At 32.5% G+C, this 19,315-nt stretch overlaps 2 long non-coding RNA genes across 2 annotated transcripts; both read right to left on the bottom strand.

Annotated features, from left to right (window-relative positions):
* Positions 1-9: 9 nt before the first annotated feature.
* On the bottom strand, positions 10-12,510 carry LOC139483623 (uncharacterized). The gene is made up of 3 exons (XR_011655049.1): positions 12,357-12,510; positions 294-479; positions 10-91 (listed from the first exon to the last, which is right to left on the bottom strand). It is a non-coding gene; the product is annotated as an uncharacterized lncRNA (long non-coding RNA).
* Positions 8,493-9,760, bottom strand: LOC139482142 (uncharacterized). The gene is made up of 2 exons (XR_011654776.1): positions 9,434-9,760; positions 8,493-8,823 (listed from the first exon to the last, which is right to left on the bottom strand). It is a non-coding gene; the product is annotated as an uncharacterized lncRNA (long non-coding RNA).
* Positions 12,511-19,315: the final 6,805 nt, after the last annotated feature.

Here is a 19,315-nt window from a genome sequence, read left to right as displayed (position 1 = left end):
AAATTTTTACTCTTTTCTGGTTAACACTTCCCATGATGCACCTACTTGTTTAAGTACAATGACGGTCAAGAAATTCACGTCTGGGTCTGACCTACAAATATAAGACGAACATTAATTTTGACATTTGCTTTCAATACAATTCTCATGTTTACAAGTTCTACTATAGATAGATAAAAAGATTACAAATTAACAAATATCCAGAAAACATAATTCCCTCTACTATACATTGTAGTAGGTGAGGCAAACAAATCTCCAACATTTTAAGAAACTGCCAACACTCTCTGATAACTTACCATAGGATAATTGACTTCATATTCTTCAGTTGTTATGCAATGGGACTCTGTGAGTTGCTTCAAAGTAGATACATTTGATCCTGCAGGTGTGCTGTATGAATCAGGAGACTGTCGTACAATTAAATTTGGATTATTGCACACGTTTACTTGGCTTGATGTTACTTGACCACTTACAGTGTAATTGTGCTGAAATAAAATGAAATTATGAAAATATTTAAATTGAATTAAGGATGCACACCTCTGAGTGATTTTTGGGTTTATAAGTCTTGTAAAGACATTATAAATCATATGGTGGTGCACTTCTTTTTTAGCAATGTTTAGCTACAGCCCTTTTAAAGTACCAAATTTTCATGATTTTCCCATTTTTCATCAATTTTTACCTATTTTTGGGCTATTATCATGAAAAAAACACCCAAATCCACAATTAAACTTTTTTTCATCATTGTTCATACTTTCAATTAAGATGAAGAGGACCAATCTGCAGTGGCGGATCCAGGGGGGGTTCCGAAAGTTGGAATCCCCCCTTTTTTTTGGCCGATCAATGCATTTGAATGGGAGCATATAGTTAGAATCCACCCTTTACTCTGTGTTGGGGACCCCCCCCCTTTAAAATGGCTGGATCCACCACTGAATCTGAATAAGTTTAAATTAAAATTACTATACATAGGTAGGTATTAATATAAGAAAGTTTTATCATATTTTGATGCTTTTTGAGTCAAATTCACCATGCTGTCGATTTTGTAAATTTGTGTGTTTGAAGAACAAAATGCATATTTTTTTAACTTCTTTGTTATAAATGATTGAGAAAATACATATCTAAGAAATTTGAAAAGAAAAAAGAGATATGGGATGTACATGCTTCTGGTAAAATCATTTTTTGTACCCCTCACCCATTATCTAAAAATTTTGCCTAAAAAGACTGACTGGATAATGTTGATTGGTAATAAAATTTTAAAAATTGATAACTCAACCAGATGCTCCGCAGGGCGCAGCTTTATACGACCGCACAGGTTGAACCCTGGACGGTTGGGGCAAGTATGGACACAACATTCAAGCTGGATACAGCTCTAAATTTGGATTGTGATTAAATAGTTGACACAGCATAGGTTTCTGACACAGAATGAATGTGGTCTAATGAACTTAAAAATTTGTTTTTGCCTTTGAGCAAATGAGAAAAATTTAACCCGCCCCCCTTTTTTTCACACACCCCTTTCCCCTTTTCCAAAACTGATCTCAATTCAAATTTCTAATGGAGTTTGCAACAATAACTACTCATTTAAATATATCATAAAATATTAAAATGTAACAAAAGGTGCTTGTTATCACTGAATGGTAAAGATTGTTTTAATTTATCAGTTGGTAGTAAAAGTGAATATACATTGTATATTGTATAAAACAATGATTTAAGTTGACTCAGGCCACAATTAAAAATATTTTGGTTTGCCCAAACCCTACCCAAAGGTTGAGACAGTGGGTAGGTAGGTAGGCATTTTCTTTTTTGTTTTTTTGAAAAAGAGAAATTGAAGTATCGGGTGTCTATTAGTCTTAATGCCTATCTGATAAAAAAAAACTTCTTCAAATCAGGACAAAAAAAGAATTTGAGTAGGCAGCTTTTTTCTGGGTAGGTAGCGTTTGGGCAAACATACCTATTCTTTTTTATGGCCTCAATTACTATTCTGGACAAAGAAAGATAACTCCAATCAATTGAAAATTTCTTGCTATTGCACAATATTGTGCAATTAGATATTTCTGGCTATTGCGCAATACTGTGCAATTGAAAATATTTACTATTGCACAATACTGTGCAATTGAAGATTTCTTGCTATTGCGCAATACTGAGCAATTGAAAATTTCTTGCTATTGCACAATACTGTGCAATTGAAGATTTCTTGCTATTGCTGAATACTGTGCAATTGAAAATTTCTTGCTATTGCACAATTCTTAATATAATAATTTTGGATCCTGATTTGAACAAACTTGAAAACTGGGCCCATAAACAAAAATCTAAGTACATGTTTAGATTCAGCATATCAAAAAAGCATAAGAATTCAATTTTTGTTAAAATCAAATTTAGTTTAATTTTGGACCCTGTGAACTTTAATGTAGACCAATTTGAAAACGGGACCAAAAATTAAGAATCTACATACACAGTTAGATTTGGCATATCAAAGAACCCCAATTATTCAATTTTTGATGAAATCAAAAAAAGTTTAATTTTGGACCCTGATTTGGACCAACTTGAAAACTGGGCCAATAATAAACAAGAGGCTGTCACAACGACAGCAAACCGGATTTATTAACATTAATTTGTGTCCTGGCAATATCACAAGAACCATTACTGATGAATGGTGAAAGTGAAAATCGTCAATATCAAATTTGACCTCCATTTTGTCATCAGTATCAACATATTAAAATTTGAAAAGCTTAGATTGAATGGTTCATGAGTAAATGCAACAACCTGAATGGAAACACCATTTTACGATCTTTCAAGAACCATAACTCCTGAACGGTAAAAGTCAAAATCGTCATTATTGAACTTGACCTCTATTTTGTCATCAGTAACAACATATTAAAATTTCAAAAGCTTTGGTTGAATGGTTCATGAGAAAATGCACGGACACGACAGGAAACCATTTTTCAATCTTTCAAGAACCATAACTCCTGAACGGTAAAAGTCAAAATCGTCATTATTGAACTTGACCTCCATTTTGTCATCAGTAACAGCATATTAAAATTTCGGAAGCTTTGGAAGAACAGTTCATGCATAAATGCACGGACACGACTGGAAACTCCATTTTTCAATCTTTCAAGAACCATAACTCCTGAACGATAAAAGTCAAATTCGTCATTATTGAACTTGACCTCCATTCTTTCATTAGTAACAACATATTAAAATTTGGGAAGCTTTGGTAGAACAGTTCATGCGTAAATGCACGGACAACTGCATTTTTCAATCTTTCAAGAACCATAACTCCTGAACGGTAAAAGTCAAAATCGCCATTATTGAACTTGACCTTCGTATAGTTGTCAGGAATAACATATTAAAATTTTAAAAGCTTTGGTTGAACGGTTCATGAGTTAATGCACGGACAACATTTGATTGCCGCCCGCCCGCCCGCCCGCCCGCCCGACCGCCCGGCCGCCCGGCCGCCCGCCGTACATCCCCAAATCAATAACCGACATTTTTGTCACAAAAATCCGGTTAAAAATCTAAGTACATGTACATTTTTAGATTCAACATATTAAAGAACCCCAAGGATTCAATTTTTGTCAAAATCAAACTAAGTTTAATTTTTGACCCTTTGGACCTTAATGTAGACCAATTTGAAAACGGGACCAAAAATTAAGAATCTACATACACAGTTAGATTTAGCATATCAAAGAACCCCAATTATTCAATTTTTGATGAAATCAAACAAAGTTCAATTTTGGACCCTTTGGGCCCTTATTCCTAAACTGTTGGGACCAAAACTCCCAAAATCAAACCCAACCTTCCTTTTATGGTCATAAATCTTGTGTTTAAATTTCATAGATTTCTATTTACGTAAATTATGGTGCGAAAACCAAGAATAATGCTTATTTGGGCCCCTTTTTGGCCCCTAATTCCTAAACTGTTGGGACCTCAACTCCCAAAATCAATCCCAACCTTCCTTTTGTGGTCATAAACCTTGTGTTTAAATTTCACTGATTTCTATTTACTTATACTAAAGTTATTGTGCGAAAAACCAAGAAAATGCTTATTTGGGCCCTTTTTGGCCCCTAATTCCTAAAATGTTGGGACCAAAACTCCCAAAATCAATCCCAACCTTCCTTTTGTGGTCATAAACCTTGTGTCAAAATTTCATCGATTTCTATTCACTTTTACTCAAGTTAGAGTGCGAAAACTAAAAGTATTCGGACGACGACGACGATGACGCCAACGTGATAGCAATATACGACGAAAAATTAAAATTTTTGTGGTCGTATAAAAACTACTCATTGTAATTACACAATCGTTTGATTATAATATTTTTTTAAATTCATTAATATTTTCCCCTTGTATCACATATTAAGGTCTTCAATGCAGCCAGAAATTCCCTCATCCTTCAGATGTCCCCTAAACAGCTAAATAAATATATATGTAAACCTCAGGTCTGTGTACGACCTCAAATCTGTTTCTCAAATTTATGCCCCATTGTGACGTCCATCGCTAATCTATGTCCGTAAAAAAGATTCGGTCTCAAATCTGTGTCCGATTTTCAATCGTGACGTCATTTGCAAATCTATGTCCGTTAAAAAAGATAAGGCCTCAAATCTGTGTAATGTTTTAAATCCTTTTTCCAGTTTGTTTCGCCATGTGCACATTTATGCCCATCTAATAAGTTCGGCATTGTAGGTTTTTTGTTTTATAAAACGTTTCTCAACATCATAGTTTACGAACGAACGAAACTCTCCAACGTATTGTTATGGAGTAGTAATTTTGTAAAAATAAAATCCACGATAAATTTCTTCCGATATACCCGTGTGTTTAAAGACAACAGTTATTAATTTCTTAGTCTTTTTGCAACCTTGTATTTTATTTTTGTGGGTAAACATTAGTGTTCCAATTTGTTTTCTATTGTTGAATGTTACATATTCTTACGTTGAGTTTCGTTTGTTTACATGTCGTATATGCTTTTCATTTATCTGCCTAATCCATTTTAAAAGATCATTGTTATGTAATGTTAATGTTAAAAACAATTGGCGCGTCTGGTTTGTATTTGATTGATTGTTTGATGTTAAACGTTCAGTGGCAAGTATTCCATGAATTTCACGACAAGATTAATTAGCGTTTGATAACGGATTGAAAAGTGATTAATATGACACAAGTTTAGTATTTTTCTTTTATTATATCGACACATCCTTTATAAATATGGAACGAATAAAGGAGAATTGTTTGGGTATAGACTGTCTCCTAAAATAAAGCACCGAACAGGATAGTCTTAAGGTGCACTAGGTCCAAGTAGTCCGACTTGCTGATACGCATGAGCGTATGCATGAGCGTCATTTACATGCTCAAGAGTATCTTGGATAAATATGTCGTGAACACCACTATTTATTTAAAAGAAAATTATCTTTTAGGAAAAGGTTACAGAAATATACAGGAGCACTCGACCAATCGTAAAGTAATAGTTTTGTGTATTCTTGTTGAAAGGTGCATATTTTTATAAATGTCCTTGGTCTAAATATTTTATATTCTTTCACAAAATTTTTCAATAAATAAGATTTCCAACTGTCATTGATTGAACCATAAATTGTATATTATATGATATATATCAAGTCAGTATGATATGTCTACGACTCTAAACATGCTAAATGGTCTTAAAAAATACAGCATGTATATATTCTTTTTTAAATAAAAGACATTTCAAAAGGAAGAAGAACACAGCCGATAGTCCAATATTATTAAATAAATTATTTCTGCCTCTTTTCTCGTTATGGCAAGTAACGTTAAGTTAGGGCAATTTTCGTTCGTTCCTAAGATGTTGAGAAACCTCCAATAATATAAGTCATTTCCCTTAATTTAATATTAAGTTGGTATGTGTTCTCCATGTGTGTGCAAGGGCTCAAATATAGTTTATGGTTAAGTAAATCTGGCTAAATTATTTCGCTGGTATTTATAATATTGTTTAAAGTACGGTCTTATGACTTTTTTTATTAAGTCATTTCTCCATGTATGTGGTTAAAATCTTTACATGACTTATGTGTTAATATTGTATGCCGCCTTCAAAAATGAAACTGCACATATTTATTTACTAAAAAGACAGTAAAGGATGAATATTTGGAACGTCTATGACGCAATATTAAAAAGGACATAGATTTGCTGAAAGGACATAGATTTGAGGCCGGACATAGCTTTGAAGCTTACATATATACTAGTTCAGTGATAATTAACATTAACAATGTACACAAAGCAATGGATGAAGGAAGTGGTATTTTGTGAAGTTCTAGAATGTTTTTAGACAATAGGAAATCAGGATCGAAATGAGCATTAGAAAATTGGCATTTTTTAGCAATAATTGGGAACAACAATACACCTTATCCCTATTTGTCTGCTATTACTGGATATCACACAGGTTCCCATAAAATTTTGACTTCATAAAGCAAAATATCTGACACCACAATGAAAAAGTGATTGTTGTTGACGTCAAAAGTTTAAGCGGCCGGGTCAGCCAGGATTAGCGATAAGGTGTATGAAAACATACCTTAAGAAATGTTTTTTTATTCAAAAGTGCAGAAAAAAACGTATTCAACACTGTTTTTCTACGCTGTAGTGACGTCAATGCGTAGTTTCCCCATGTCTTACATTATGTAAGTTCAAACACAAATACCTAACGAACTGACAAGATGACCGATTTTAGACTACGGTTGGATACCCATTCCGGTCTAGGTCCCCGAGATGTGTGTGGGAGGATGAAAATCACCCTACTTATGGTACTGAATTTCCAGCGCCCCGAGTCAAGATCAAACCTGGGACCTTTAGCACTGTAGCCATCGGTCTTAAATACTAGACCACGAACCCACATAATAAATTTTAAACAAAAACTGCCCAAATTATCTGCATAGCGATTATATTGCCTTCCGACAGAATTTCAGCTGTAAAATCTTGTGAATATGAGTTAGTAATTGTATTGTAACTGTATGAAAAAAAATTGTTTGTATCCATGTATCTATGCAAATCAATGTTCTTTTCCCTTATTCATGTATGCTCTGTATGTGTAAAGCAAAATTATATCCGGGTGAAATTTGATCCGGAGGAAAAAATGTCACAGTAGTTGTTGTTATTTTTTTATCCGGAGGAAAATATTTCCCTGGGATATTTTTTCCTTTGCCGTGAAATTCTATCTGGGTAGTTAACTTATTGAATAGTTATTAGAAAAAACTTGTCCTTTAAAAATACTATGAAATAATAATAGTGTATTTGAAATAAAGCGAAATTGTTAAAAAAAAATGTATTATAATAGGAAATAATTTCACAAATTATCCTTGAAAAAATTTCCTGAAATATTCAAGTCAATATCTATCCTTTTAAAAAGAAAATTATCATGAAACATAGGGAAGAAAACCAGAAGTAATTTCAAAGATCGTAATTGTGAAAATAATATCATGATTAAATAAGATTAATGAAATACATGTAAAAGTGAGTTGTTTTTAGATCTCAGTACAAATATAAATTTAAAAGTAAGGTAGAAATATAGTTGCATTACTACCATGACTACTGTTAACTAATAGAAGAATTTGATTATGATGATATTTTTAACTATATAAATAGTTTTGTCTGGGGACAGAGATGTAGTTGTTGATTATATCATGGAAGTAATATTTAGAAGGAATAACAACGTCGTCACTTCAAAGGTTTCATCTGCGTTACCGCCCATCTTTCAATAACTTGTTAATTGGTTCAATATCTGGCATGGAAGTTGATTCTCCGCATGTGATCGATCAAATCACTGACACTTATCGGTCATTTTCGTGTTCACGGAGAACTACGAACAGATAAGATTTTGTCGTTTATACGTGCGAAGTAACCCGAATAGTTCATTCGTTACATTCCGTTGATGTACGCTGCCGAAAGAGTCATTCGTTCAATTTTTATTTTAGTCCAATTTTTGCCTTTTTTTGGTTAGTTTGATCATAATAGTTTAAACCGACAGCTATCACATAGAACAAGATTGTGTCATTTCAATTTTAATATTTACAGACAGTTAAGAAAACATTTCCGTAAGTTAAGAAGATGATTGTAAAAAAAAAATACATTTGGACCCCCTTTATTTAATACGAAAAATCTAAATCCTTCTTGTATTTATAGTCAATTAAAATATTCACAATTCTAAACGGTTCTATCCTTCAATTTAAGGTCTTGATACATAAACTAATTTGTGTAAAAATGAATTTACCGTAAGACAGATAGATTCAAGCCCATTTCGTCGGTTTGTTATAATTTTTGCTGTATAGCTAATTATATTAGGCCGTTTTTATTAAATAAGTTGGTTTACGGATCCGCCGACCCGAATTTTCGCTAATTCAAATAAAAATAAACGCACATTTGCCCTTAAAAATTATTTCCGCCGACCTCATATTTATCGATTTACTAAGAAAATTTTAAACGGTATTTTTGTGTTTACGTTTCGTAATTCTGGTTCCTATTACTGCATTAAAAAATCGTGAACCAGTGCACCGGAAACGTGACTGGTTAGCTGTTCACGTGTTTGCGCATCCTTAAACCCTGACTTCCGTTTAGGAACCAGACGATATCAGGGCATGGTTTGTTTACTATGAATGAACCAGTGTACATCCATCTGGATGTGGACGTCCTAAACAATTCAATATTATCAGACAAAAAATTTGTGAAATGCCTTCGTCATGAAACCATAGGTCAAGTCATTAATGAACAATTAGAAAACTTTAATGTTGTGATTGAAGAAATAAGGGCCGGCAGTAGTGACCACGGCAAAATAAATGACAATGGAACCGTTACACCTGAAACTACACCGGTGGACGTTCTTATCAACTTTAATACCAAGTACCTTATGATAAAATGCCAGTGTGGAATTGTTCGTCCCATATGCCAATCATGTTTGGACCAAGGAAACATTCCAAATACCAGAAATGCCCTCAAAGTCGGGCAAAAAAGAAAAAAATAACAATTTACATTTGTTTTTAATAATTAAAAACATGCATACTGCTTTCATCAATTGCATATTTCACTTAATACAAATCTTTGTCTGTCAGATGTATGTTTATAGGGTTGATACATATAAAAAAGATGTGGTGTGTTTGCCAATGAGATGATTTTTCATAAAGAGACCAAATGACACAGAAATTAATAACTATAGATCACTGTACAGCCTTCTTCAATGAGCAAAGCCCATACCGCATAAGCTATAAAAGGCCCCAAAATGACAAATGTAAAACAATTTACGTGAGAAAACAAACAGCCTAATTAAATGTAAAAAAATGTACTAAAAAAAATTAACAAATATGTAACACACCAACAAACAATATTAAACCACTGAATTACAGGCTCCTGACAGTAAATTTCTGTTTATACTTTTAAATACTGTCTGATATGCTCTGTCCTTATAGGTGTTGACATGCAATATGCTCTTTAATAGATTTGCCTTTGTCTTTTAATATTGACTTGTTCTATGTGATGTGTTTTTGTTGTCGCATTTATTAATTCCACAAAACCTACAAAAGATGCTGAATAAAAGGTATTATCAAAAGGTTTTTCAAGTTTTACAGAACTATAAAAAAGTCTTTTCAATCAAGTTTAAATTATTTTTTTTTTTCCTCCTACCCTATTTTTTTGTGGCTGATATCCGTAAACCAAGTAAAAAAACAAAAACTGGAAAGATCTAGTTTAAATTTATTTTTTTTCCCTCCTCCTACCCGAAGTTTTTTGGGCTGATGTCCGTAAACCAACTTATTAAATAAAAACGGCCTTAATACAAGCATTCCACAATAATATATATTTACGAAAATATTATCCCCATTTTAGTTGTCCAGTTTCAATAATGCAATCAATGACATTTATGACATATACATAAATTTAGAATACTTGAAAGTAAATATTCTTTTATTCAATCTCGATTAACTTTGCACATTTCAACAGTAAAAAAATCTATGCCTACATTTGCCTACACTATTTTGTTTAACATCATGTGAAACCTGATCGATTCAACGGTATTTATCTGTTTAACTCGGGATCCGCTTTTAACCGGAAAATACTTTTAGAACAGTTTAAAACAAAAGGTAAAAAGCAAAAATATGCTAAATTAAATACAATTTTCCATGTTAAACTGCTGTAGTTTGAACAATTCTCGTCCGTTTTTCAAGTTTTTTACATCATACGACTTCATCTGAAGGCAGAGGTTTTATATGATACAGCGCCACCTTCTTATTAATAAACCTCGGATTTCACACAGGTACTTTAAAATTACCGGACTCGATAAAACCACGTGACTGATAAGAAATTCCAGATGCCATTTTACAACCGCGGTAACGCAGATAGTAACCAAAGGGGTCTTACCGCTGAGACTATAATTGGATGAAATTGTATGACTTTAGTACAGAGCTCAGCATGCTATAAATACATGCTAATTAGTCGTTGTTATTCCTTCTAAATATTACTTCCATGATTATATGGAAATCAGATAAATCATAGCATAACAATATATTGGAACAAAAGCATGTTTAACAGCTGGATAGTTTTAACCTGTGAAATGTTATCTGTCTTATTAAATCAAGTTGTAAGTCATCTTTTTATATAAATGAATATATAAAAAATAAGATTCAAGGAAAAATTTCACTTTAAAATAGATTCGGAAATATCTTTAAAATATAAATTGCTCATAATTACCTCCCTTTGATAAATTATGCAAATTTGGTCTACCATTGTGAAACATTTTATAATTATAGTCAGGTATATATTGATTGTGAGTAACTTACATAGTAGTTAATGGGACTCTATTTCACACGGTTCTGTGAAATATAGTACGGCAAATATATACCGGTACATACTATCCGCATAACACAGATAGATTTTCACTCCTCTGGAAAAAATCAACCTGTGAAAAATACTAGAAATTTGATGATAACTAGGTGGACATTTGGAAAATAAGTCTTTTCGGTGATTGTTTGTGCACAACTCTTGTTTTGAGATTTGAAGAAAATTTAGATAAACAAAATTGTTTTTTTTTTCCTAAACCATATAATGATACTTGTAGTTTTCCTGAATAATATTAGATGTTAATATCAAAATCTATTGTAAAAGGATTGATATTGATCATCTTATTTTGTTAAGAAACCAAATTGTTTAATTACTTTCATTTTTTTTATTTAAAATATCACTTGCATGATTATTAGTTATTATTAATAATAATAAATCATTTAATAATGTTAACAAACAATTGAATACAATGTACATCATGTACAATGATGTACATTTATATAAACCTTTTACTTCAAAAACAATTATTAAAAGTCTGTTTATTTCAAATGCTATAGTCAATAACTTTGGCTTTGACTTTTGCCATTTCGACTCAAGATTCTTACTAAAAAGAAATTAAAAGAATAAGAAACAAAAAAGTAAGAAACAAAACAAACAAAAATGAAAAAAAAACAATTAAAAAATAAAAAATTTAAATAACATTAAAGACAAAAAATAATAATAAATTAACAGAGTAAAACAATACTTTATTCTACATTTTCAAAAAAAGGTGAAATGTCAATTTTAAAAGAAACCCAAGTTACCTGTACAGGTAAATTTTAATGAAACATACCAGCTGAAAACTTCAACCCTGATTGATTTTAACAGGTAACATAATTAGATAAAAAAAATCTGCCCATGATTTATGACCCCCAATAAATGGCCAACATCTCAAGATTGAATACCCCAATAAATGTTCACCATTGGATGTTGACCATGCAAGAGGGTGGACATAACTAAGAGGAAGTCACAGGCTGTACTGTACCATGCCTGGAAAAAAATTACCCGGACAAATTATCCTCAGGATAAAATATCACAGAGGAAGAAATAACCCGTTACATATGCCCCTTATGGGCCCTTAAGGAGGCTCGCGGGTATAAGATTTTCAGAAAAAAATTAAACATTAATTTTTCATTACAAATTTTATTGATTACCTTAAGTAGCTGTTACTTTATCATATGGTACAAAAATCATTCCAAAAAATCAGTTCGAATAAGCTGTACATAGACTAAATAATTGTAAAATTTTAGCAATTTCTGTAATTTAGTTATTTTTTTATTTCGATATTGCCGCTATTTCTCCTATTAGTTCAACAGAAAAAAAGGACATTAACAAAAATGTATGCTCCTTTCGAAGGCAGATTGTGAGCGTAAATGAACGGTGACCCCATTTTTTATTTCATTTTTCTATTAAGTATAAGATAAAGTTCATTTATAGAAAAATATAGAGAAATCCTATATTTCATAAATAAAAAAAAATTCAAATAATTTTAGACCCGCGAGCCCAAAATATGTTCTGTTCTGTTCTGTCTCTGCCCACATTTCAGTCCTAACCTTTTGAGATATGATGTAACATCCCTGTGGCAATCAAACAACTTTACTAAATAATTTTGCGCCATGTGGATGTAATTTACTGAAACTATACTCTGTATGCACAAAACAAATCAGCATCCATGCTGTATACAGCGCCACCTATAAATAGTTCTGGAAGGGAGATAAGGTAAACTTCTTCTTTTAAATCTTCACATCCTTTGTAGGACAACCACACCGTTACGGCGTGTAGAACAAAACCTACCACCACGAATGTAGGAATATAATATGTACACTATATCCTCCACTAATATATACAGGATCACTTTCTAGTTGCACGTATAGCTTGTAGTATGTATTCTTAGTTGCGTTTAATAGGCTAGTTACCGGACATATATACAGGGGAATTATATATGTTTACGTAGTAAAATAGTAAAATAGTTCATTCTTAAAGATAAATGTTGTAAAATAAATTACTTCACTCACGCTCACGTTCGCACTGGTAAAAAGAATAACAAGCTTGCAGCATTAAAATCTAAAATAGTTCGCCTTTCACAATATAGACCTGAGACTACTATAACACAGTCACAGTATAGACTAAGGCTCTCAGTAAAAGCTAAAAACACTTTGTCTTTTCATCAGAGACTCTGTTTTCATCAAAATAAAATAAAACGTTCATAGTGTCTAAAAACTTAATCCACGCATAGAATTTGTCGTTTTACATCATAAAATCTATAAAAAGGTTTTTAAGACATCATCGTATCTATTATAGCACTTTGTGCGACGTTTACGATCTAGGCACGCACTGTAAATGTAATGGCAATTGTCATGTTCTTATCTACATAGTTCTAAAACTTGTCTTCGTCTCAACTCGGACGATTTTATCCTCATCTAGGAAGGAGAGTAGCGGATTCTACCAAGGATTGCCGAATGAGAAAATGTTTCTTTTTTTTTTGTATAACCTTCATCAGTTCAAATAATGATAACATAGAATTTATTGTCGTTCTTTGCAAATCAAAGAACTGTTGTTTTTTTTTTACAATTTTGGTTTGGATACATAAAGGATCACAAAGGGAAACTGATATCTTTTTTCTATAATTCAAATAACAGTTTCATGATTTTTGTTTGTTTGTTTTTTTAATTTTTTTTTTTATATGTGCTCAAGTGTTTCAGCGATGATCCTTTTGTGCTGGATTTTGTACTGAATAAACTTTAGTTAGTTAGTTTCTATACTAATTTTTTATTAAATGGCTATCCGCAATATGTTTAATGAGATCATTTAGTCTGAGTTGTTTGGGTTGAGTATCAAGAAAGAAAACAAATTCTGCTGTGTGCAGCATAAACACGAAAATTTTGATAATTACATGGCAGAGGGAGAGGGCAGGACTTTTTAGGGACGTCGGGATCGGGTGTTTTTAAGCTCGGAAAATTTTGATAATTACATGGCAGAGGGAGAGGGCTTGACTTTTTAGGGACGTCGGGATCAGGTGTTTATAAGCTCGGGATTTCGGGATTGACCCTTTCGGGATCCAAGATTTATTTTTTCTAATTTCGGGATGTCGGGATTTAAATTTCTGTAAATTCGGGACCTCGATTATTTAGATCTAGAGGTGTTTTTTTTTCTTTCAGTTTTATTACAGACAGTTTTTGTACTAGTGTAAATTGATTTTATATTTTTATGTTATATATTAAGTAAAAATATGTTGAATTTATATGTAGTAGTTTTAGACAAAACCAATTGAAAATCTGATTGAAAAAAAATACCATTTACCTGAATGGTCTCAAATATTAGATAGTAATAGATAGTAGAGAAACAACAGTCATATCACATCCCATATAATAAATAATAAAAGATGTTTCTGGAATTACGTATATCAAAATATTTAAGTTTAGTGCTTTTCGGTAAAATCCTATTAATTACAGAAATTCAACCTAAAACAAAGACATCTTTTTAAATAACAAGATACCTAAGTCGGAAGAATGAATATTCTAATTAATGATTAAAAAAGGAAGCTGAAAATATCCAGTGGCGTAGCTTGCCTTCTGTTCATACCGAGGCAGGGGGTCAGGGGGGGGGGGGGGCACAGTTGTTGTTCAATGTTATTTCATCATAATAATGTTTATTATATGCCTTACTATCTATACTCAAAGCTATAAAAATAACAAAATACGACGGTGAAGGTATCACATTAGACAACCAATGAAAAGTCAGTTTCCTGACTTGCTAGCAGTTACAAAAAGCAGGAACATATGTACATATATATGTATATTGACATACTGTTCCCAGCAGAAAGCCAGCTCAAATGCCTAATGTCTCCCAATATATTTCCAAGCCGTAGTACACTCTAATATAGTTGGCTGTACATCACACGTCATATCACAAGATATCATGACCTTGCTCGGTGGATAGAAGAAACCTGTACAAAATGGTCAATACAGAAAAAAAAAACGCAAATATTAAGGTTTATTTGTAATAAGTTTAGTGATGATAATATGTTTGGTCGTAGGTCACGAATCAACGAATTATAGATAATCACCACAAAATGACTGCTGGATTGAACAAACGAATTTCAGGATAAACAAGGAGAAAAACATATGCTATATGTAAAGTGTAGCACGGCACTTGTTTTGGTGGTGTATTCCTTCGAAGGTCTTGAAATTACATATTGAATGATTTTTAACTTTTTTTTTCATTCACGATGAACATGCCAACCGGGGAATAACTAAGATTTACTTTATTCTGAAGTCTTCATTATAAATGAACAGCATTCGGTTGATTTTTTTTTATATATATACAAACTGACATTATGTATTAACTAACAGACATATTTCTCTGGAATTAGTGATTCCTTTAAATATTTTAAATTCCCTGCTTGTGAAAACGTACTATGAATTTAAAATAGCGAGAATAAAACTTCAGAACCACAACATATAAATTATTTTCTGTGCACTATAATATATATATAAATGTAAATGCATATTTTGTTTTGTTTAGTACCAAAGTCAATGAACATAGTCGTAGGGGAACATGTCAACGGTTATAAATGAGGGTTTGAATGCTTAGAATGGGATTATCAAATATTTATTTTTTAATCATTGTCGCCAATAATTTGATTTTCCTTTATTTTATAAGTTAGCACCATTTTAAATCCATATTCTTTCAAATTTAAATTAATTTCAGGACCGATTTTTCTGTTTTCTTAAAACCTCACCCAGGCCCTCATATACTAGAAATTATTCTGACACAAAATAAACTAATTGACCTAATTCAATGGTAAAGTGATTTGATCGGGTGACTCGTGAGTTGCATCCTCATCTATTCTACTCACTGTTTTCGCTTGCAATGGGGTAGGACAAAATAAATCTGTTGTCGATTTCCTTTTACTCTGACAAACTTGAATTACAGAAAACTACCGTAAAGGGTATTTCCAAGTAGAGGAGGGAAAGTTAATTCAAATGTTCCCATAAGTCTTGAATAATTCGTAAAGGGTATGAATCAATAACCACGCCAACAAGACATAACAAGTTGCTACATTATTGTTTAGTAGCCAGTTTGCTGCAATAATCATTTAAAATAAAATACAGTGAAGGATTTGTTTTTTACTGAGGCAGTTGCATCGGTTGCCTCAACGTAAGCTACGCTCCTGATTATCTATTAAAGGTCTTTTATAACAGCGGTATTTGTTAAAGGGACTGTAACGATTAGACGCGTGCTCAAAATCAGCATGCATGATGAATTGGTTACCGTTATGTGGTTAAAAGCTTGATAAGTGAAATGACAGCTTTATTGTACCTACGCCTACGCAGGTCAATTCAGTTCAATGATGCACCGTCTAAAGTTCTCGCACTTATATCATTAGCAACGACTAAGTGAATACATATCAATTGAGTTAAACATTTATATGCAACAGTTTTATCAAAAGGTGCGAAGAGATGTAATTTAGTATTATGATTTGTATTTTTTTAAGCTTTACATCAGTAAGATACAGTCCTGCATGATCTAAGCCGTTGAGATTTTTTCTCAGTTATAAAAAGGCAAAGTAAAGCTATTAATCTGTTATGGCATGCAGATAATAACATATGCTAAAACAACAAGTTTCTAAGGTTTTAGGATTTTCTGATAACCACTCAAAGATAGAAAAATATAGTACATGTTCTAGGAATGGGACAACTTTGACAAATTATCTATACACATACATTTAATGCATTAAAAAAGAATGAAGGAAATTGAAAAGAAACTTCAGTTTTACATATAATATTAGGTTTACACATGCATTTAATAATCTAACCATACTCATTTTGTTCTAATAACCTATAGTGAGACTTATAAAACAATATTAACTGTTGGGTTTTTTTTCAATGTAATAATGTCAAACTGTTACCAACACAAGAATGACGTTTAGATTTAAACCGAAAAAAATGACTATTGGATGGTTTTGATTTCTTGCGTTATGATATAATAGACTAAATATCAAAAACAATGTATGGATATAAGTTGTTTGCTTCACGTCCACTGGACAATATTTCATGAAATTCAGGACGATACTAATTAACAAAAACTTGCAGATGTATTAGCATTAGCAAAACTCATATCCGTGAATATTATATGAATGCATGGTCGATTTTGAAACTTTTGCTTATATAATATATATACTTTCAATGTTGAAGTTGTGATGGAATGTCTGTCAATCAAAGATGGACCCATATAAAGCTGCTCAGTCATAATATTTGGTATGCAGTTGAAATAATATTAGAACATCTCATTTCTATGCCGCAGAGTACATGGCCCAGTCGCCACAGTCCGCATAGTGGACTGTTCATCGACTGGAACTTTTCGTCTATGTTACTGGCACGATTTAAAGTTTGATTATCATGATTATAGGTCTCTTATATTAATGATATATGGTACGCAATTGGATTAACATCGACATATCTAACTTCACTGAGATAATTTAACTCTACAATCCATGAAGTTTTTCACCAGTTATTTAACCGTGTAATCGTTCGGGGTTTCCCTTACAAAACATGCTTAACTAGTATATTTATATAGGAAGATTTGGTATGATTGCCAATGAGACAAATCTCCACATGGTCAGAGAACAAATGCACAAAAATTATACAACTATTAGTTAACGTACGGTCTTCAAAAATGAACAAAACCCACACCACATATAGTAAGCTATGAAAGGCCTCAAAATGGCAAAATGACAAATATAAAACAACTTATGTACAACAACAGCGGAAAAATATTATGATACATAGCAATAAATGCAAGAATACAGATTTTTACAGGCTACTAACTTGGTACATGCACATATAGAATTCCCCATATTAAGTTTTTTTTCTGGTGCAATTGACTACCTATAAACTGGTATTTAAAAAAAATGAATACATGGTATGGTTGCCAATGAGACAACACTCTACAAGAGACCAAATGACGCTGAAATTTACAGATTTACATTAGGTCGCCACGTGCGCACGGGCTTCAACAATGAGTAAAACCCATGCCGTACAGTCAACTATAAAAGGCTCCAAAATGACAAATAAAAAAAATGACATATGTACTAAAACAATGAACGGAAAACAAATATGATATACAGCAATAAATGACAACCACTGGTTTACAGGCTCCTAAATAAGAACAGACACATATATATATACATAATGTGACAGGGTAAAATCATGTTTAAGGCGCCAAGCATTCATGACTTTGGAAAATGGTGTAACGATTGTAATATTCGATTAAAGAAAAAATAAAACAATTAAAAATGAGCTTTCCAAGATTTTCTGTACTTATAAAACGACGAGGTGGTGTGATTACCCTCCACAAGAGACAAAATGACACAAAAATAAACAGAACAATGATCGAGATCTTCATAAAACGACGAGGTGGTGTGATTACCCTCCACAAGAGACAAAATGACACAGAAATAAACAGAACAATGATCGAGATCTTCATTTGTACTTGTGAGAGAACGACACGGATGCAATCAACTGAAAACCAAGATATCTTATCCTAATCAATTAATAAATCAACATGTCTACGACATCTTTAGAATTTCACTCATTTCAAGTGTTTATTTCATCGCATGTTATTTAATGCAAATGTGTAACTTCTTGAGATAGCGGATAACTGCAAGCTATTTTCTTCTAACTAGAATACTAATATAGAAACACTTGTATGAGAAATCTGACAAGGGCAGAATAGCCCATCTCCGAACCGTAACCACCAACAGAAGTTTCATCCTTAAAGACATTTATGCAGCAACATAATAATGAGAAAATGTAGTATAATTGCCAATGAAACAATTAGTACAGACGAGAGTCAGATTTTGAACTTTTGTTTGATTTTGTAGACTGGGTATCACAAATCTTTTTATCTAAAAAAAACAAATGCCTTTAGTGGGAACTCTCGAGCTGAAACCTACACTATTCAGGCTAGCAGGGACAATATACTTTGTTCTTTAGTTTTGTCATTTTTGAGCATGGGATCGTTAAAGAGACCGTTGTCAGTGGTTCAAAGTATTGCTAGTCAAAGACATAAAATTGAGAATGGAAATGGAGAATGTGTCAAAGCGACAACAACCCGACCATAGAGCAGACAACAGCCGAAGGCCACCAATGGGTCTTCAATGTATCGAGAAACTTCCACACACGGAGGTGTCCTTTAGCCGGTCCCTTAACAAAATGTATATTATATATAGTTCAGTGATAATGGACGTCATACTAAACTCCGAATTATACACAAGAAACTAAGAATAAAAGACTCATAGAGGCCAGAGACCCCTGACTTGGGACAGAGGCAAATTGCGGCGGGGTTTAACATGTTTTTCGAGATCTCAACCCTCCAAACATGTCTTCTCAGTTAGCGAATGCTCCTTTTGAATAGCGATTGCTTTATTTATTCTCAGAATTACTCTTTTCTATTGGAAATAGATATTCTACATTATTAGGTGTCGACTTTGAGTAAGAAATGTAACCTT

This window comes from Mytilus edulis, chromosome 7 (genome assembly GCF_963676685.1).
Source record: "Mytilus edulis chromosome 7, xbMytEdul2.2, whole genome shotgun sequence".
NCBI classification, from domain to species: Eukaryota; Metazoa; Mollusca; class Bivalvia; order Mytilida; family Mytilidae; genus Mytilus; species Mytilus edulis.
The sequence above is the reverse complement of the archived record's forward strand: the minus strand, read 5'-3'. Positions and strand labels throughout refer to the sequence as shown.